General features: G+C 37.5%; 1 long non-coding RNA gene across 1 annotated transcript; it reads right to left on the bottom strand.

The window, feature by feature from the left end:
• Nucleotides 1-817: 817 nt before the first annotated feature.
• On the bottom strand, nt 818-21976 carry LOC130453642 (uncharacterized). Its single transcript, XR_008911087.1, has 4 exons — nt 21006-21976; nt 19433-19484; nt 18728-18824; nt 818-994 (listed from the first exon to the last, which is right to left on the bottom strand). It is a non-coding gene; the product is annotated as an uncharacterized LOC130453642 (long non-coding RNA).
• Between the last annotated feature and the right edge of the window lie 496 nt (nt 21977-22472).

The following is a 22472-nucleotide window of genomic DNA, read 5'->3' as shown; positions in this document are numbered from 1 at the left end:
TTAGAAAATTGCCTAGAGTCACTGAGAGGTTAAGTCACTTACTGAGAGGTTCATATACACAATATATGTCAGAGGCTGGATTTGCACTCAGATCATCTTGGCTCCAAAACCATCTATCCACTATGCTATTGAGACCTCTCTGATGAACTTGAAAGGAATGTAGTTGTGGTATGTGTTTGCATATCAACAAGTGGGTATTTTCTAAAGTACAATTAAGCCTTTGCAAGTACCTTCAAAGGATATTTTCTTCTCAACATTTAGGATTTGTCTAAGCCCATCTCAACTCCTAGACAGTTTTTCATGAACATTATTTAGGGTTTTCTTTAACCCTACTTATAGAACTTGTAATATCTTTCTCCTAGACTGAAAAGAAATATCATTATAACACTATTTGTATAAAAACAATAAGCAGAATTCTTGGATTTAGCAAAGTGATTCAGACACCTAGCACAGTACCTAGTATATAGGAGGTGCTTAATTAATGCTTGTTAGTTGATTGGTTGGTTTACTTTGAAGCTATAGGTTCGAATCTGGGGCTTATTTCTATCTGGTTGAGCTTGGGCAAGTCTCTTAACCTCCATAAGTCTTAGTTTCCTTATCTTTCAGTTGGACTAAGTGATCTTCAAATTCAATTAATTGGATTATTTCGATCCTGTTAATATGTATTTTTTAAGGTTTTTCCAAGGTCATTTAGCTGGAAAACTGCACTTGGGGTGTTACCAGACAGGAAAGTTCTGGTCCTTTTTTTTTTTTAAGTTGAGCTGGTTATACCAAGAGAAATTTAATTTGATAAACATTTATTAAATACCTACTCCATAGATCTAGGTAGCAGACAGCATGACATGCTGCATAGAGGTCACACCTTGAAATCTAGAAGCTCTTAGTTCCTGTCTTGCTACTTCACCTCTCCATCTCCCCAGCAAGTCTCCAATATTATCTAAGTCAGTAGAGGTAGTTTACATGCCAGGAACTGCACAATATGGACCAAGCCATGCTGGAAACCAAAAACAGCATAGGTTAATGTGCTAGGCAACAGAGATAAAAAAGACAAAAAATAGAGTAAAACTTTCCCTTAAGAAGTTTGCTTTCTACTTGGGTACTGGTAGTGAGTATACAAGTACACAGAGGAGTAATTACAAATTCTAGCCCAACTAATGTTAAGGACAAATGATAATAAAACCAAGTAAGCAGAAACAGAAAACCATATTTCTTAGCTTATTAAAGTCACCTTTAAACTTCAAGCCCTATCCAGGCTGAAAAATGGGTAAAGTTTTCCATTTTATTTGAACTTACTACACTCTCAGTTTATTAAAACATTTAAGATTTTCTTCTCTTGGATTTCTCAACTTGCATTTTATTGGTTCTGGTGTAAAGTCTTAACTCCACATTTCTGAGCTGAAAGAAAAAAAATTCACAACTCCCCCCCCCCCTTCTTCCCCCCTCCCCGCCCCAAAGCAAGAAACCAAAGAGAAAGGAACATTCAGAACCAAATACTAATTTTAATTAATTTAAGTTCTCTATTAAGTGTGATAACACAATATTGAGTGTGGTTTTGAGCAGAACCACTGTGGCCAGGTTTAAGTTGTAACAGGATCCTCCCTTATGTGGAATTAAGAGACATAAATGCATATCTCTGTGTTCAGTCTTAGTTTACTCAAATGTCATCTTGGGATAATTCAATCCTGACTTCTCAGGATAAGTTCCAGATGAAAATTGCAGTACAGATATTAAGTTAAAACATAGTTCTGGGCTAAAACCCTGCCCTTGGTTGTACTAAAACATCTATCATTGGATTGAAGGGAAATTTTGCGTGCAGATATGAGTACAAATCAGCTCTGGATGGTTGGATTTGAGTTGTACTCATGCACAGAATTGGAAATTACTTTGTCCACTATGGGTTTTTCAAATCATTGAAGACGAACAACTTTGCTTCCTGAGACTTCGATAAATCCCCTGTCCTCCTGAGCTTTCTGAATGCTTGTCCTTAGACTCCTCACTCTGGGAGAGGATTGTGGGTCACTCTTGGAAACTGTGCCATTTAAATCAGCCTGGCTCAATTCAGCACGTTTATATTAAGTATTTGCTATACGAAAGAAATGGTGTTAGGAACAGGAGATATGAAGGCAAAAATGAAGTAATCCCTGCCTTCAGAAGGTGTATATTCTATTAGGGAAATACGAAGTGTATAGGAGCTAAATAATACAAAATGCATGCCTTGTCGGGCAGCCTGCATCCTACAGTGAGTTTTCTATGGCACAGTGGATAGACTTGCAGTCAGGAAGATTCATCTTCACGAGTTCAAATGTGTCCAGACACTTACTAACTGTGTGACTGGGTAGATCAATTAACCTTCTCTGCCTCAGTTCCTCATTTGTAAAAGGAATTGGAGAAGGAAATGGCAGATCACCCAAGAAAACCCCAAATAGGACCATGAAAAGTTGGGTGAACGACCACCACAAAAATGCAAAGTAATTCAAAGTAGTTTAGGAGGGAGAGGATGCTTATAACTGGCAGATTATTAAAAAAAAAAAAAACCTAGTGGAGGTGAGCAGGCTATGCATTTTAGAAATTAGAGATTTAGAAATAAGGGATGCAATGGTCATAGATGTGGAAGATGACATATCAAATAAAAGCAATAGCTGGCAGGTCAGGTTGACTAGAATAAAAAGTCCAAGATGAGGAGTGAAATATAGTGGAAAAGTGTGTGGGTGCCATATTGTGGGCACTCAGTGATCTCATCAGCTCCTGTGAGACTAATTAGTATCTCTATGAAACTGATCCTCAGATATACATTCAGTCCTAATTTCTCTTGCCCTCGCCAGTGATTGAAGACAAAGGTCTTTGTTGTTTGCTTTATTAGGGAGTGTGGGTCATGAAGCTCTGAGGTCTTGGAAGGCAATTGTGTTTGGATGGAGAAAAAAGAGAATATCTTCTTTTCTCTTCAAATTCATTTCTAACATGTCTGGGAAATTATTTATGACACTGGTTTATTTTTTACTGAGTTATATATTCTTCTTGGCAGTTTTTCATTAGTTCATATGATTCCTAGTTCTACAACCTTGAACAAATCATAGCTTTTTCTGAGTGTTGTGGATGAGTGTCCTACTCTGAAAAATGGCAATAACTCTAGTTACATAACCTGCCTTATAGAGCGCTAGTGAAAGAGATAGTGTGCAAATGTTAATGTGATGTTTGAGAATCATCATCATCATCAAAATTTTCTCTTCTTTTTGCTTGATGGTATCCATATCAAAACTAAGGACAAGTCCTGTATCTAGTATTGATTTCTTTTACTTGATGCTTGATAAACTATCGTGCAGCTTGAAAAAGATTTGTATCAATCTTTATTTTAGTCATGCTTACATTTGCAACAGTTCATATAAAAATGGTCTTCAAACAAGTCACTAATGTACTATTATTTTATGTGTTGTTTGTTGCACTATTGTGCAGATGGAAAAGGTTATTGTGTGACCTGAATTCAAATCCAGGCTTAGACACTAACTAGCTGAGTAACCTTGGTCAAGTCACTGAACTTGTTTGCCTCAATTTCCTCATCTGTAAAATGGGCATAATGATAGTACCTACTTCTAAAAGTTGGTGAGGGGATTAAATGAGATAATATTTGTAAATCTTTTTGCAAAGCTTAAAGAATTATGTAAATTATAACTATTGTTAATTTGTAATAAAATGAAAATATTGGGATATTGACTCATCTGCCATAAAATCAATGAAAGAATCTTTAGAACAACTCTGGTAGCAAGCAGGATGAGGGCAATGATGTACAAGTCTCTATCTTCCTTGTGCTCTGTCTCTATTTTTGTATGGGAGCACATATACAATGTACTGACAATAGCACCTGTTTTATGATATGCAGATAAATTGATATGATCTATATTGATGTTTCAGGAACATCAATGAGGAACTAATGGCATAATACAAAGAGAGCTGGTCTCTGAGCCAGATAAACCTGCATTCTATATAGATTGTGTGACCTTAGACAAATCACTTCTTGGGGTTCTAGGACATCCTGTAAGGCTATGAGTTGAGACAAGAGTCTGACTTGGATTGATAGAGGGAGCTCCTCTGCCTGATGCTCCCACCAATGAAGTCCAGGCCATATGATTTCTCTCCTTCATTCTATGTAGTTTGCAGACTATGAGAACTCAATATACAATATCCATTAAAAACTTGGTTCTTAACAATTGTAGTGGACAATTTTGCTTGTAATTTCTCTTGTTCTAAGACCTGTTGAATTCATAAAAAATATTGAGAGTTTATTTTGTAGTATGGAAATTTGTTTTATTTTGTTTATGAAGCTAGTAAGCTTTTGTGGTACAATTCTGGCCACTTGATACTGTTTTTTATTCAGGTAGGGGCTCAATTTTTGCAACCTATAATGATATTTTTTATAGTTTCTACCATCTCCTTCAGAATCTATACCAATCAATGAGTATGAGAATGCAAAATGCAAATCTCTTTATTTTTGGTAGCAATGATTTGATCCTGAATCCCTATGATTCTGTAAACAGATCCACTTGTGCCAACCATTTGTTTATGATTCTTTGTTGTGATTTTTATATAAAAAGTTTGCAAAGCACTTTGGATGGTTCATTTTAAATTTTTGTTTTTTTCAAGCAACAAAACCAACAAATTAACAATAGGCAAGAATTTATTTTCTCTCCCACCTGCCACAATATTTTGGAAAAAAATAGGAAATTATAATTTTATAATTACAATTTTCTAATCATACAAAAATATTGTTACAAATATACAAAGCAAAATAAATGACCACATTGATCTTGTCTTAAAAATGTCTTATTTTGCACATTATGTCCACTACCAGTTTGTCAGGAGGTCGGCATTATCTTTCATTGATATATTCCTTGGAATTGTGACTGGTTGTTGAGTGATATATTCCTTGGAATTGTGATTGTTGTTTAGTTTTTAAGTTTTACAAAGTTGTTGATTTTTACAATATTGTTGTTATTGTAGAAATTGCTCTCCTGGTTCTGCTTGTTTTGCTGTTTATCAGATAATATAAGTCTTCTCAGGTTTCTCTGAAATCAAACTTTCCATTATTTTTTATAGAACAATAGTATTCCTTTGAATCACAAACATATCAAAATTACCCCAATAGATAAGAAATGTCTGGTCCTTTGCCAAAACACTGAAAGAGATGCTACAAATATTTTTGTGCATATGATCAATATTTCTTTGCTGATATATTATTGGGTTAGCTTGTGTCTGTGTTACTTATGGAAGTCTCTATTATTATAAGTTACTGGCCTGCATTGGTAGAGAGATTAATAATAAGTCATGTGGTACAATGAAAAGAGTATTAAAGTAAGAGTTAGGAGTTGCAGAATTTTAGAAATGGAAAAAAGGCTTTAACAAATTTCTAGTCTAATCTTCCCTTTTCCATTTTACAAGTGAGGTGACTTGGCAAAGGTCACAAAGCTAGAAAGTAGAAAACTAAGATTAGAACTGAGTACTTAGTACTTCTAATTTAGCTTTCTTTACATCTTACCACTTTAATTTGAGATCTAGTCTTAGCTTGGTCATTGACTAGCCTAGGTGACTTGGAGCAAATTATTTGATTTCTTAGAGCTATAGATCCCCATCTGTGAAATCAGGTGGCAGAACTTGATGATTTCTATTATCCATTCTCATTCTATTTGATGCTTTCCTATTCACAACCAGAATGTTGCACATCTATATACCTAGCATTCACCTCATCTATATACCACTCATTCACCTTTCCTTATTGTTGTTGATTCCGGAATTGCCACTGAAGATTCCCATTTAAAGCTTGTGATAAGAATTTTGATCTATGCAGGTGGAAAATATTATTTACTAAAGGAAAATATGATTTACTAAAGGCCTTCAGTTTCAGAAATAAGAATAAGTACAACTCTTAGGCTCTTCAGTTAGAAAAGGCTTCTTTTATCTTCCTTTTCGTTCCTAAAATATACCTTCTCATCTTCGATCTTTTGTGAATTTATTGTGCAACGTGCATTCAAGCAATGGTCCTTTAAGTATCACAAATGTCTTGCTCTATGCCTCAAAGAAGTATCACAAAACTAGATGTGTGTTTAACAACGACCCTTCAAAAATGTATCTATGTCATTTTCTAATTTTAAGCCTCTTCCTTCACAATATTAAGTGGAGACAATGCACAAAACAAATCAAACCCTGATTTCTACTATTTGCCAATTACCAATGCTCACACTGGAAATTTAACAATCGGCTTTTTGAGCCAGTACATAAAATCTCCTGCTCCTGCATAAAATCTCCCTATTATGTCAGTTGTGACCATTGGAGACCTGGCTATTTGTACTAAATATTTTAACATAGCCATATTTGTATGATAATATAACTATGGAGTTTTCATTTGTTCTACTTCAACCTTAGAGTTGATTTTTACTCTTGTGTTCTCATTATAAACATATGGATACAGGGAATGTCCTTGAGATTTTTCCATTGTGTAACCCAGTGCTGAAAGCTTTCAAAATGATTGGAGCAGGCATGAAGTTTCTTTCCCGTTCCCATGCCATCCCAGTGCTGCCAACAACTCCAAATGCTGAACAAGCTAAATTTTAGTAGTTAAGAAGCCAAAGGTAATACTTCTATGGTCTTGCTGTTCATCATGAGTCCAATTTTGTTGTAAGTTATGGTAATAAAGACCCTTGGAAAAAGCAAGTATAGACTAATGACCGTCATCCAGAATGCATTAGCAAGCTGGAAACATTTTGTTCATCATATATGAATGCTCTAAAAGTGAATGCAGAAAATACATTCACTTTTGTAAATTTAGAAAATGGTATAATTTCTGCAAACTGGGAAATTGCTAGTCTGTTAGGGGACTGGAATGTTCTTAATGGGAATTTAAGAGGAATGAATATATGGACAAAATATATAAGGTATATATGTAGATATCTAGGATTAGACCTATAATGCATGCCTAAAGGTTTTAACATCAGCACCTTTCTTTTTTCCCCCTCTATGAACCTGTTATTTCATTGATATGGGGAGTTGTACAAATATCTTCCATTGATGCAAAAGAGCTACTTCTTGTTAATTTAAAGTTTGAGAGATTTGCCTGCCTCACTGAGGGGCTAAATGATTACCTGTTATGGGTTATAGATAGGACTTGTACTCAGATATTTTGGCCATAGAGGCTGACCTTCCATCCTCTGTACCATATCACCTTATATTTTTAAAATTTATATTTAATTTACCTTTTTAAAATGCTAATTCTAGTAAACTAGTGTCTTCTTGGTGTCTATGGATTTCATCTTTGCAACATGTCTCAAAAATACCTCTTTCTATCCTCTGACACTTTCATCGCCCTGGTATGAACCCTCATTATATGTTGGTGGATCTCCATGCCTCAAGTTTCTCCCTGCTCCCATCCATCCTTTATTCAGTCACTAAAGTGATTTTCTCAAAGACCAGGTCTGACTATATCACTTCTGTACTCAATAAACTCTAATGCTCCCTATTGCCTTTAAGATCAAATACAAACTATTCTCTTTGACATTCAAAGCCCTTCATAACCTAGACCCCCTTCCATATTTTCAGTCTTCTTATAACTCACACCCTGTCATGTACTCTTCAATCCAGTGACACTGGCCTTGTACTTTCACAAACAAGACTCTGACCATTTTTTTTGTCTGCCTGTCACACCTGGATTGCTCTTCCTCCTCATCACCATCTTTTGGCTTCCCTGGCTTCATTTAAGTCCCATCTAAAATCCCATCCTTTAAAAATTAAATAAATAAAAGCAAAATAAAATAAACAGAACTCCATCTTTTACAGGAAGTCTTTACCAACCCCTCTTAATTCTAGCACCTTTCTTTTTTATTTCCTATTTCTACTTTAGTTTGTAGTCTCTTCCATCAAATTGTGAACTCCTCAAAAGTAAGGATTACTTTTGCTTTTGTTTGTAACCCCAGGGCTTAGCCAAGTGCCTGGCACATAGTAGAGTACTTAATAAATACTTATTTTCTAACCAAATAACTAGTGAAAGACTCAGTGGCCCCCATGAATTTTACACTTGAATACTATTAGCTGTCACATTGTATCAGTCTTTTTATCAGGGAAATCTGAAGAATTCTTCCCGATTCATTATTTTTTTTTTAAATTTTAATATTATTTTATTTGGTCGTTTTCATACATTATTCACTGGAAACAAAGATCGTTTTCTTTTCCTCCCCTCCCCTCCCCCCCGCCCCCCCCCCCCCCCCCCCCGCCTTTCCTTCTCCCATAGCCGACGCATGATTCCACTGGTTATCACATGTGTTCTTGACTCGAACCCATTTCCCTGTTGTTGGAGTTTGCATTATAGTGTTCATTTAGAGTCTCTCCTCAGTCTTATCTCCTCCAACCCTGTAGTCAAGCAGTTGCTTTTCAGTGGTGTTTTTACTCCCACAGTTTATCCTCTGCTTGTGGGTAGTATTTTTTTTTTAGATCCCTGCAGATTGTTCAGGGATTGCATTGATACTAATGGAGAAGTCCATCACCTTCGATTGTACCACAATGTATCAGTCTCTGTGTACAATGTTTTCCTGGTTCTGCTCCTCTCGCTCTGCATTACTTCCTGGAGGTTGTTCCAGTCTCCATGGAACTTCTCCACTTTATTATTCCTTTTAGCACAATAGTATTCCATCACCAACATATACCACAATTTGTTCAGCCATTCCCCAATTGAGGGGCATCCCCTCATTTTCCAATTTTTGGCCACCACAAAGAGCGCAGCTATGAATATTTTTTGTACAAGTCTTTTTGTCCATTATCTCTTTGGGGTACAAGCCCAGCAGTGCTATGGCTGGATCAAAGGGCAGACAGTCTTTTATCGCCCTTTGGACATAGTTCCAAATTGCCCTCCAGAATGGTTGGATCAATTCACAACTCCACCAGCAATTCATTATTTAATAAATACATATTCAGCCCTGAAAGACAGCATGGTAGTGTGGATAGTTGGGTTGGTTCTTGTCCTTTGTGCTTGAAGAAAACCAAAATGACATTACTATATTGCACTCAATGTACAGTCAACCATGGCTGATCAGACCAATACAAACTCAGAAGGCTTTATCACAGTTTAGGCACAGATGGAGATGTCTCTAAAGAAAGATTTGGTTTTAAGCCTTGCCTCTAACTATGTCACATTATCTTGTTACTTTGAGTGAGTGACAATGTCTCATGGCCCCACAAATAATTCTCTAAAGCCATGTCATAGAGACAATGCTAATCAAGTCAGTAGAGGAAGTTTATTACTGTGAAGATAGAATTAACTCTTCCTTTGTCTATTTTTAGTTAATCAAATCAAGTACTTAGTAGCTAGCTAACCATTAGGTAAGAGAGCTTATAAGTCATTTACTAGTTCACACCTCCAAAGGCCACAACAAGCACTGCCCAAGAAGGGGCAAATTAAAAGACTACAATTGGTTTCTATGATGAGGGGGAGAGACAGGAAATGACATAGAAAAAAGGGGTATAAAAGAAGAGACCAACATGATCTGGCTCTCTTGGCCTCCTTGGTTTTGGAGAGACTGGTTCCTTGGAGAGATGCTTCCCTTGGATTCCATATCTGTGAGTAGAGCTGAAGAGACATACTTTCCCTTGGAGTCATTTTGTGTTGGTGGAACTTTGGCTGAAGACACTGGGACTTCTGGCTGAGGACTACTGGGAAATCCATGTGGAGATTGGGACTTGGGGAAGTCCCTGCCAGGTGCTGAGCTGGACTTTACTGGAACAGCACTGAGGGCTGGTAGTCTAGACAAGGTTTTGTCTCCTTCCTTTATTTCCCACTTTTACTGTCTCTACCTTGTTGTAAATAAAAGCTGCTAACAGTCATTTTGACTTAGGGGGCTAATATTTTATAAATGGTGACCACTTTTATAACTCTCGTTACTAAGCTGAAATCACAGATTTCATCACACAATACCTATTCCTCCTTCAAAAATTATATGAATTTAGCTTCTGTTACCACAAAGACTTATTGAGAGATGATAAAAAATCTCCATTCTCTGGAATGATTTTAATAATAATAATATGATAGCCTATGGGAGACCTGGAACATTAATCATGATGCTTACTCTGTCCACTGTGCCTCCAGTTCTCAAATACAAGATTGAGAGTCCTTCAGTTAGTATCTCTCTTCTACCTCATTCATTCTGAGCAATTTTTGATGTCTTACACCAACTGACCTAAGGATACAATAAGAATCCTTTTACTTGCTCTACTTTCTTCATCTGGAATCTTTACTCCTTCAAAAACTGTTGGCTCTTTTCCTTCTCTAGCCTTCTCTTTCCCCATGTAAATCTTGTGTTCTAACCTCTTTTAGCTTGATCATTTCCTGATGATGATGTCACCTTTTTAACTTGTTCCATGTGGGTTATAGGGTAATGGTTAGTATTTTTGAGCCTATGTTTTCATGTGTTTACTGTGTAGCTAATCACTAGAGATTCACTGGCTATCTATTTCTTTTTTTATTTTAAAATTTTATTTATTTAGTCAATTTAGAACATTATTCCTTGGTTACAAGAATCACATTATTTCCTACCCTACCCTCCTCCCCTACTCCCCCATAGATGATGCACAATTCCACTGGGTTTTACATGTGTCCTTGATCAGAACCTATGTCCATGTTGTTGGTGTTTGCATTAGGATGTTCATTTAGTGTCTATATCCCCAATCTTACCCCCTCAACCCATGTAATCAAGCAGTTGTTTTTCTTCGGTGTTTCTACTCCCACAGTTTCCTCTGAATGTGGATAGTGTTCTTTGGCTATCTATTTCTGAAGATGTAGGTGGAGGGTCTGTCCCTAGATTTCCACCATAAACTAGACCAGTGATGGCAAACCTTTTAGACACCATGTGTCATGTCCACCCCCCCCTCCCCCCGGCATAGATGCTATTCTTCCTCCCTCCCAGAGACCGCAGGTCCCCCCCTCCTTACCCCAAATAGGGGTGGGAGAAAGGGAGGTAGTGGCTCAGGCGCTCTGCTCAGTGGAGGGAGAAAATGCTTTCATTGGGCTGCTGGGCAGAGGAGCATGGAGGTGTGGTGGAGAGGGGGAGGAGAACAGATCCACCAGAGTTTCTGCCTTCTAGTAACTAACTCTGGCAGGCAACAGCATGCATGCCCACAGAGAGGTCTCTACTTATCCTCTCTATCACCCAGGCCATTGGTTCATCGCCATGGAGGTAGACTAGAGTCATAGGCATACCTAAGGATCAGTTTCTTCTGGTCATGACACCTCTCTTCATCTTCAATTAGCTATTCAATTTCTTTCTTACCTCAGGATGACAAGTCGGAGACTTAATTCTATCTTTCAAGTTACATCTTATCATAATCATAGAATGGGAGTCTAGTAGTATCAAAAATTTTTCTTATCTCCCTGTTTCAATAAGTAGGTAAATTTATTTGAAGTCATTTCCCCTGGTAGAATATCAGCTCCTTAACAATAGTGGATTTTTAATTTTTCTCTCTGTATCTCTAGCTTTTACTTCTGTGCTTGGAAAATAGTAAACATTTAATAATTACTTTTCAGTCATTCATTCAAGTGATTAGTATGTAAAAAACTATGTATTGGGTACTGTTATTGAGGAATATATAATTTACTTGATGAGATCTTACATGTGTTAGCATACATACACAACACATATATATATTTCTATATTTTATCTATATGCATGTATATACATGTGTGTGTGTGTGAAGAGATCAAGGTGGACTATAAAAATGGTTCTTAATGGCAGAAAAGCACAAAATATGCCAAGGGGAGAATAGGGTAAGGGAAAAGAACAATTTATTGAGTGCTGTATGTCAGAAACTATCTAAGGGCTTTATAAATATCCTTTCATTAATACACAAGTGGGTTTTCTGGTTCATTTTTCTGGGCCTGAAGTGGTACCTGAGCCATGATTGGGCAAGAACTATGATTAGGCAGAGCCTGTAGTGAGGCTCATAGCTTCTTTTGCTCCAAAAACTCAGAAAAGGGGGCAGCTGGGTAGCTCAGTGGATTGAGAGCCAGGCCTAGAGATAAGTATAAATGGAGATTTTGAGCCTTTGGACTTCATCCCCCCAGAAGTCCCTTAGAATTTCCCAAAATTCCATTTTTCCTGCATCCTCACATTTTGCGTGATCGCATTTAAGGGCTGTAACTCTTCCTTCCCTCCCTCCTCTCTCTCTTTTTAACCTGAGACCAGGCTGTAGTCAGGCAGTTCTTTTGTTTTAGTTATTATTAATACAACTTTATAAAATATAATATTTAGTTATTGATTATTAATTAAAAAACCAACAGATAGGAAGTTCTAGGTTCAAATTTGGATTCAGACACTTCCCAGCTGTGTGACCCTGGGCAAGTCACTTAATCCCCATTGCCTAGCCCTTACCACTTTTCTGCTTTGGAACCAATACACAGTATTGATTCCAAGATGGAAGGTGAGGGTTTTAAAATAAAAACTAACAAACAAAAAACTCAGAAAAATGTATTGAAAGTAATCCATTGTAGACAAGAGATTGGGATTGTGGAGTGAAAGGGAACCCATTTTATTGTCTAGAGATGGCCACAGTAAGAAGGCAGTGTCAGATAAACAGCATTTTAGTTGTATACAAGATAAAGTTCAAGAAAGAGAGATACTGATGAGGTGGGTATGCCAACAGGCAAGGTCAAGATTTCCAATTGCAAGGAATTGGTGCCAGGAGACAGATGAAGAGTTTGTTAGGCAAAGCATGTGAATTAATTGGTTAGGTGCTCAAATGCTTCACAAGTAAAAAGCTATTTTAAAGCCATCCATGGACTAGCTAGCCCATTCTCCCAATTCTTCTAAATCCACTAGACAGGCTCACACTGTGGCTGCCTCATTAGTATTACTAGACTTTAAGGAGTTCCAGAGACACTAACATGTCTATTGGCTGAAAAACTCACTATGTTGCCTCTTTCTCTGCTAACCTTGATGGAAAGTGAGAAACAATGAACAGGGAGGAACAATATTGGTGGATAAGGCAATATATATGAGTTGGAGGATAGATTACTGAATGTCACAAACACCATAGTAAGAATCTTGGTCTTAATGTTATATGAAATACGAGAATTACTGAAGGATTTTGACCTGAGAAATGTCATAAAGCTGCCTTTAGGAAGATTAGTTGTTGACAGTAGAAAATTTGAGATACTTGCATGTGATAGTTAACTAAAGCCTTGGGAGTAGATAATAATCATCAAAGGAATGAGAAATAAACCCAAAACTGTCAGCATTATAAAGGCTTTTGGAACTATTATGGATGATGTCCTATAATGGATCCACATGGAAGAGGGATTTCTTTTAAGTGGTGAGGAACTCCAAATGCTCTTGTATGCAGTGATATTTTGTGATTTGTATTAAGTTATAGCATCTCTTCAGTAAAAGTCATCCTCATCCTCATCATCATCATCATCAAGCCTAAAAATCTAAGTAAGAAAAATTAGATGGAAGAAAGGTGTCTATTGCCCACTATTGTATGCAGTTAGATAGCTGATTCATTGAATTATTACATATTTATACATATCTTGAATTGACATTGAAGAAATATACTATGCTAGAGAGGGAACTGAACAGGACAAAGAAAGTAGACTGAATTTAGTGGGGGAAATGGACCTTGAATAGAACAGAAGGCTTTCACATATTTCTGACAAAAAAGACTACATTTGAATAGAAACTTTGAAATGGCAAATATGGATGTCAAGAGGAACATAGAGGGATAAATATATTTAACTGAAATGGACTAAATGGTGAAGTGCTAACATTTTGGTAAGAAAAGAGACAAATAGCCCTAATATCTTCAAAGAACCCTGAGAAGAGTTTGATGAATTGATGCATTGTGAAATAAGTAATACTAGGAGAACTATTTCCATAATGACTACAATATTATAGAAGAAAACATTTTGAAAAGCTTAAAGCTTTGACTACTAATCATGACTGCAGAAGACAAATAATGAAACATGCCTCTTACCACTTGGTAGTGAGTTGATGATGGACTATAGATACAGAATGAGACATGATTTTTCAAATGTGATTTGTAAAACACATTTGTTTTGCTTGACTAAATTTATTTATTACAAGGGAGTGCTTTTATTTAGGAGTGGTGGGAAGGATGAGAAGATAATGATAGTGAAGCAAAAAAAGAAAAGACAATCAATGAAATATTTTAAAAATACACAGTTGAAATGAAAAAATACACAGAGTTGAAGAGAAGACAGTTTAGAAAAGGACACACAATGAACAATGTTAAAATTGCTGCAGTGAATTTAATGTTTTTTTTTTAAATTTCTATATAATAGAGCCATGGTTTCATAGATAATATTTTTCTTCTGACCTTTTTCACATTTGAAAATGTTTGTTTTTTAATAAATTTTAGTTCAGAGTAAAAAAAAATATTTAAAAATAAAATTTTGAAAAGAGGGATGATTGCAGAAGCTGGGTCTTGAAGGAGGCAGAAAGGAATGGGAGGAAGCACATTACTTTTATAACTGTAGAAAAGAGGGAAAAGGTGCATTCAACATAAGCAATTTTGTGTTAGGAGGAGGAAAGATGATGGAGCTTGTGCCAGATGACTTTGATCTCTGTAATTTAGCAGGGAAAATTGTCTGCCAAGAGTGAAGAAGGTGTGGGTGGGTTTGAGGTTTTATGGAGAATGATGAAGTTTTGGAATAGCTACTATAGGGAATGGTACTAGGGAATCAATAAAGGATAAAAGAAGGATTTCCAAAGACCAGAAATGGTCTATTTCAATATAGATGGCCTGAAAGTTTTGTTGGACAAATTAGCGTAGCTTTGTGAATTTCTCTAGCATCATTTGAGAGCTCTATGCAGAAATTAAGATAGTTACTGGTGGGGGAATGAGAGTGATCCTGGCCAGATATAAGATTGGCTGTGTATGAAAAAGAATTTAGGGCATTAGAAGAGCCAGAATTAAAGTAATTCTTAGTTTCTTTGCAACCTCTTCAAACTCAAGTCTCAGGACACCAATTTTGAGACAATTGCATAGTCTTGGCTCGTCTCTTCTTTAGTCTTTCATTGTAGACTTAGTGACAGAAATAAGCAGAAAGGATAGTTTTCACTTCGAGCTTTGTGGAATGTGTCAGCTGTTTCTGCCATTTAAATTTATCATCTGTTGACAAACCACCTTCACCTCTACTTAGAATCATAGAACATGGGGAACTGGAAGGGATATTGGGAACAATCTAGTCCAACTCTCTCTGTTCCTCAACCAATAAATAAATTAATTGCCATCCAGGGAGGTTAAGAAAGTTGTTACCAATCCCATAGCTAGTTATCCATAGAACTTGCTCTAGAATCCACACCTCTTATTTCTTAACTAATTGTTCCTTCCTCTAGAACATATTCTTGCTTTGCAGCCATTTCTTGGAATTTCTATGAAGCAATTATGAGAATAGAAAAACCTTCACTTATCTCATGATTGTGAATCTTCTTTATGATTGTGAATAAAAGAAGAGCCACTGGGTTTCACCTCAACCTAATTTTTGATCTAGCCAAGTTCTGCTCTACCCCTACACATAGTCCTCTACAATGGGAACCTCGTATCATAACTAAATTTGTGTGTGTGTGTGTGTGTGTGTGTGTGTGTGTGTGTGTGTGGTCATGTGATGTATTACCTTCATGTTTTATTAACTCTTTTTGGCATAGTGAATAGAGGGCTAGCCTTGTAGTCAGGAAAACTCCAAGTCTGTGTGCTCCCTCATATACATTCTTGCTCTATGATCATGGGCAAATGACTTAGCTTCTCAGCATCTCTGGCAACCTTCTAAAACTGGATTATGGAGTCAAAGGATTTAGGTTTATCTATCTACTGCTTACCACTTATGTATAGTTAGGCAAACCATTTTTTCTGGAGCAAATCAGAGCTACCATCTCACTTCCTGGTCATATTCAAGCTACCGTTTTCCTGTGTTCCAGTCTCTACCTATGAGCTGGAACTCAACTTCCCACTCTATTGTTCTTAAGTTGTTTATTCATGTCTGACTCTTTGTGACATTTATGGGACTTCCTTGGCAAAGAAATTGAAGTGGCTTGTTATTTCCTTCTCTGGGGTTTCCATGTTATAGTGGAGGAAACTGACGCAAATGGAGATTAAGTGACTTGGCCAGGGTCACAGAAAGTATCTAAAGCTGGATTTGAATTCAGGTCCCTCCTTTAGACTTCTCTGTCTAAAACCCTCTTTCCTGGCCTCCACTCCACTCCATATGTTTTCTCCTCTATTAGACTATATTCTCCTGAAGGAAGATACTGTTTTGCTTACTTACAGTTGTATCCCTAGAGCCTAGCACATGCTGGACACAGAGTAAGCATCTAAATGATTTTTCATTCATTCTTTCATTCACTGATTTCTTCATATAGTAAAAGAGGTAGTTGGTCTAGAGTAATCACACTCTCCCACCCCCCACTCCCCGGCCCCTTTTAGCTCTAAATCTATGATCCTATGATTCCAAGTTAGATATATGATATTGATTCATGTTGGTGAAAGGAGTTTCCATAACAAAAATTCTCCACATAGATGCAATCATAGGATGACAACAACAACAGAAGAAATAAAAATTCACCCTGAGACCCTGGGAGCAAAACCAAGCAAAATTTCTAATTCTGAAAGTGTTTACCTCACATAAAATACCTTTCACTGTGTCCTGTACTCAACAGATTTTCAAGAAATATCTTAATGACACATATAGTTGGCCAAGGAAACCATTTAAATTTCATGAAATCATTAGTTATATTAAAATATTCTTCTCTTTCTATTTTCACCTAATTATTTAAATAGTTAAGATGGCTAAGAACTGTGCCCATGTATTTTATCTAGTATTGAAAATAGTTCTAACCTTTGTATAATTAATCAGCTAATATTTTATCAAGTAAACACATAGTGATTATTTATCAAATAAATTACTAACAGATAATGAAATACCCTTGCATAATAGTGATCTAAAATCTGACCAGATCTAGATGGATGAGGCTCAAAGACTAAGGATATTCTTCTGAAACGGGCTGATAAATTCCAGTTATTCCAAATTTCTCTCTTCTTGTATAATAATTTTAACAAATGAACTTGGAAAGTATTGGATGTCCATTCCTACTGTCACCTTCAACAGTCTTCTTTTTAGGAGAGTGTCTAGTTGTGTGTGTCTGTGTACATATGTGTGTTAGAAGTTCAGTGGCAGTGTTGTCCAATAGGTAGACTGAGCATTGCATGAACATATTTTTCCTTTGTGCCTTCTGCTTTGCACCCTGATTTGCAAATAATAGTTGCTTAATAGATGTACTGAATGTTCAAGGCATGCTGAATGGTCCTATGTAATGATCCCTCTGAGAGTCTTGAATTCCTTAGTTTCTTCATTGCATTGCTCAATCTCAGGGCCACTTTTTTGTGCAGCATTGAGCCCTGATGCAAAAATTGTTTTGGACTGAATCTCTCTGTGGTTTCTCTCTCACCTTCTGCAGTTCTGACCAGACAGCACTTTAAAAAATCATTTTATGGTTACATTCCCTTTCCATCATATTTTTGGATGTCTGGATAAGGTATTGACTGAAAATCCAGCTAATTCTGCATTCCCTCCTATTCCAGGGCTTTGGATTTTACAGATAGTAGGGATATCCCATGATCTGTATATTGGCCCTGGTCAGCTTAACCTGAGGAGTCTAGGAATCCTGCTAAGACAAATATGGACCATTTCTCTTATGGATGACTGTTCTACTCACAGGGAACTTCAGACAAGGGAAGAACAAGGTGGTGGAACTCCTTTCCTCCTTCAGGTCTATGTGTTGCTTTCTTAAAAATCTTTCTGTTTGAGTAAGAGAATAAAGCCTAAAAAGCATCAGAGGGACCTATACTTCATGGCATATGAGCCCTTATGAAATAGCTCATTGAATCAGAGCATGGCTCTCACATGAAAGCAAAATGTAAGCCATTAATCCTATAGGACTTCATGAATAACCTGGGAAAATAAAGTCTTCTATGTCCCTGGTTACGTAAAATTGATTTGAACTTGGTTGCAGGTTTCATTTGTTCCCTTCCTCTCCTCCCATCATAATTCAGTAGACACAAAGTCCCTGTCCAGTAGAAATCAAAATGAGGGTGAAGATTATGCCAGACTTCAACACAGTTGGGAGAGGAAATGATAGGATTATGTATGTGGTGAGCAGAGATGGTCTCCTAGGATCTTTGATTCTGAGCCTCTTTTGCAGACCAGGAAACAGAATTGAGAAATAGACCCTCAGCTGGTCTGAGGAGATGAGAAAGAATCTGGTGTTTTGTTTCTCCCATTCAAAGCCAGGATCCAAGGCAGAGAAAAATGCCTCTTGCCATTGGTTACCTTTGGACCCTGCAAAACTCTGAAGAACTGCCTGGGACATCTAATAAGGTAATGAAAAAGAATGGGGGAAATACTCTTTTGTGGCTCATGGCTAAGCTAACCCTTGTTAGTGTCTTTTTAAGAGCCAAGCATTTCTCCCACCAAATAAAATATTTTTCTTTCATCCATGTTGCCATACTACTGACAAGTCTTCACCTCAGAACTCATCATTCAGAAATGTGTAGTTATTTCCAGAGCGTGTTTAATACTGTTGGAACAGTGGATTCAGGAAAGGAATCAGGGGCCCTTGCCCGAGGAACTCAATGGGAGGGTGCTCTGTACCATTGGAGAATTTGGCCTGGGAGAAAGCAATATACATACCATATGCCAGAGCTGGTCCTCATTCTCTCCTGCATGGCTCACCATCCTCTTTAGCCAAACATGGTCTGTTCTCAGCTGGGGACTTGAGTAACTTGTCCTGTAAGAGACACAGACATAGGATGACTAAAAATGAGCTCTACTTTCAACTACTTGACGGTGTTTTTATAGTAAATAAAGAACCCTGGTTTTAAGCACATTAATCATATGTGCTTAATCTCTTTTTATTGTTTTAAACAGATTTTTCACAGTCCTGGGGATGGAATGCGAATGTCACTACTGTATATCAGCGATCAGAGATTTGGCCTCTTCAGCAAAGTTGGGAGAAAAACAGCCCTGATAGCCAAGTGAGTTTGCCCAAGTCATTAGGCTTTGGAGGTAATCCTAATGCATTGCAATTGCAGCCTTGCTCTCACCACTATTGGCTGGCAGGGTCCTCAGCCATGGCTGAGCAGTGGGAGAGTAAGGGGAAACTTCTGTACCTCAGAAATATGGGACTAGGACACATGAAGGGAAATCCACGCTTTCTCCAGAATGGGGATTCATGGGGATAACATCACATAGCTATGATGAATATTGCTTAGTAATAAGATCAGTTACCATTCAGTCTACCATTCAGTCATTTTTACACTATTTCAAGCACCCTCCCTTACTGCTTTATTCAGTCGATGCCAACTAAATGTCCATGGGGATATTCTAGCTACTTACCAGAAGTTCTGCTACGCAGGTGCCTTGATTTTCCATCATATGTTATAACTCCCTAAGAACAAAACAGCAATATCACTGATCAGGAACCATAAATCGGTAAACGTTTATTAGTTCTTAGTTGTGAGGTGCAATGGTGGATACACACATGGACTTGAAGTTAGAAAGACTCCCAAGTTCAAATCCTGCTTCAGACACTTTTTAAACTGTGACTGTAGGCAAATCAACTGATTCAGCCTTATCTTCTCATCTAGAAAATCAGGATCATAATAGGGTGCCTCATAAGTTTATTGTGATAATCAAAGGAGATAATACAAATAAAGAGCTTTACAAACTTGAAGCACTAAATAAAGGTTTGCTATTAGCCTATTTTAACCTAGGTTCTCTGGAAATATATTTGGTCACTCTATTGATCAGAGTTCCTAAGTCTTTCACAGTTAACTTTCTTTACAATATGGCTATCACTGTGTAAGTGGTTCTCTTGGTTCTTCTCAATTTTTAAAGTGTTTTTCCACTCCCCTACTAAATAAATTAATTGCAATAATATCCTGTTACCTCTGGAGTCAGATACAAACTCCCCAGGGATTTATAGCCTAATCGCTACCTGATTTAATCTTCCTTTCCAGCCGTGTCATGCGTTATTCCTCTCTACATACTCTATGGTCCAACTGGACAGACCTGCTTGCTCTTCCTCAGACCTACAAGGCACCATCTCTCATCTCTTTGTCTTTCACACAGGCAGGAATGCACTTCCTCCTTGTCTTTACTCCTTCATATTCCTAGTTTCCTTCAAAACTCAACTAAAGTATTACACTGTGGTCAAGGTAAATAGATCTCCCCTCTGCTTCATTGTTCATGACTGGTACCCAATTACCTTGTCTTTATTTTGAATTTATCTTAAATACGAATATGTCCCCTGGAATAGCGGGAAAGCTCTATAAGGATGGAAACTGCCTCAGCTTGGTTTTGGTATCTTCAATGCCTCATCCAAGCCTAGCACACGATAAGTACTTAATGAATGATTGTTTAGAAACAGTAAGCTGTAGTGAAAGGAAGGCTGGATTTTTGTCAGTATTCTGACTTCTGATTTGAATACTGGCTGTTACATCCTGCTCATGTGACCTTGAGTGTGCTTCTTGACTTCTGTAGTCCTAATTTAGAACATCAGAGAACCAGAAAAGATGACCTCCTTCCAAATCCAAATGGATGATCCTTCATTTATTAATATTTTGTTTTTATATTTCTGATACCTAGGTCAGAGCTTTACACATAGCCACTGTAATGGGGAAATTTAAGGCTTCTGGGAGAAGGTTATAATATAGTAATGGTTACAAATGTGGCTATAAGATTTATATAATATTAACAATGGCCGCCAAGGAATTTACTTATGAAATTCCTAAAATGAAACACTCAAGTCAGAATGAGGTTTATGGAGGTTTAATCACACTGGGAGTAGGGAAAAGGTTAGGGAGAGAAGGAGAGAAGAGAAAAGGGAAAGAGGCTACTCAACCTCTGACCAAGGCAGAGGGAGTTTAGGCCTAAAGGCCCAGGTGGAAAGAACCCGTCCTTAACTCACGTGACCGATCTGAAGGAAAGCTGTCTGCGGGCGTCCTCTCTCTCCAAGCTCCTAACACCCACTCCCCCTAGCTCTCTCCACAGGAAGTTCCGCCAATCTCAGAGGCTGTTCCCTACCTCTCTTCCTGTGTCTCACAAATCCAATGGTTGGCTCTAGCTTGGCTTAGGACAGCCCAGGTGGGCAGTTAGTTATTTCTGATTAGTCATTGACTAGCACATGCCCGTGTAGTGTGGGTGTGCACAATTTTTGGGTGCTAGACCAAGATGGAGACTTTTAAAATTCACAATCCCCCCTGATGATGATTGGGAGACTAGTCTCCCCAATTGATCACTAAACATAAGCATACTGCACCCCAAAAATTTCTAACTATAAGTGTATACAAAAATTTTTTCTACCCACTAAGAGGAAAATTATAATAGTTGTAAATATGGGGAAATAGAGGAGAGAGAAAGACAGCAAACCAATGTTTTGCTGGGCGCATTGACAAAAGCCAATTAGGGGGCAGTCCCCTTTGGCATAAGAGTGTACATTCAAAAAAATGTTCAATCAACCACACCCCAAGGTTCATTCTGGATCTTCCTGTAGTGAAAAGGTTTAGATATCTTTCTGCAAACAGTTCATTCTCTGGATTCAGTTAGTTAGCAAGCTTCTCTGAAGATTTCTCTCTCGAACAAAATTTAAATCTTGGATTTGATGAAATACAATCCCCCCTGAAGAACGTGTTGAAAAAACACTGAGTCCAGCTGAGGATTCAAGTTTTAGTTGTGGGGGTGTGTGAGTTAATTCAAAAGAAAAACAAAACAATATCAAAATAAAATCAAAATCAAAAGAAGAAAAAGGGAAAAAATTAAGGGAAAAAAATATAACCCTTTATATATGCATATTTACATTAAAGAATTCAAAATCAGTATCAAAATCAAAAAATCTATGTATACAAAATTTGAGAAAGCAAGAATAAAAAAAAAAAATTTTTTTTTTTTTTTTACAGGCCTCTGTATTAGGGTCCAGTTAAGTAATTTCTAATCCCACAAGTCTGTAGGACAGAATGCAGTATATTTTACTTCCCCATTTGCAGCCCAGGCTACAGGAAGTTGCCATACTATAGGAGAGAAAAAAGAGGACCAGATTTGAACCTAGGACCTCCCGTCTCTAGGACTGACTCTTAATCCACTGAGCTACCCAGCTGCCCCCAAGGAATTTACTTATGAAATTCCTAAAATGAAACACTCAAGTCAGAATGAGGTTTATGGAGGTTTAATCACACTGGGAGTAGGGAAAAGGTTAGGGAGAGAAGGAGAGAAGAGAAAAGGGAAAGAGGCTACTCAACCTCTGACCAAGGCAGAGGGAGTTTAGGCCTAAAGGCCCAGGTGGAAAGAACCCGTCCTTAACTCACGTGACCGATCTGAAGGAAAGCTGTCTGCGGGCGTCCTCTCTCTCCAAGCTCCTAACACCCACTCCCCCTAGCTC

Source organism: Monodelphis domestica, chromosome 4, assembly GCF_027887165.1.
Source record: "Monodelphis domestica isolate mMonDom1 chromosome 4, mMonDom1.pri, whole genome shotgun sequence".
NCBI classification, from domain to species: domain Eukaryota; kingdom Metazoa; phylum Chordata; class Mammalia; order Didelphimorphia; family Didelphidae; genus Monodelphis; species Monodelphis domestica.
The sequence above is the reverse complement of the archived record's forward strand: the minus strand, read 5'-3'. Positions and strand labels throughout refer to the sequence as shown.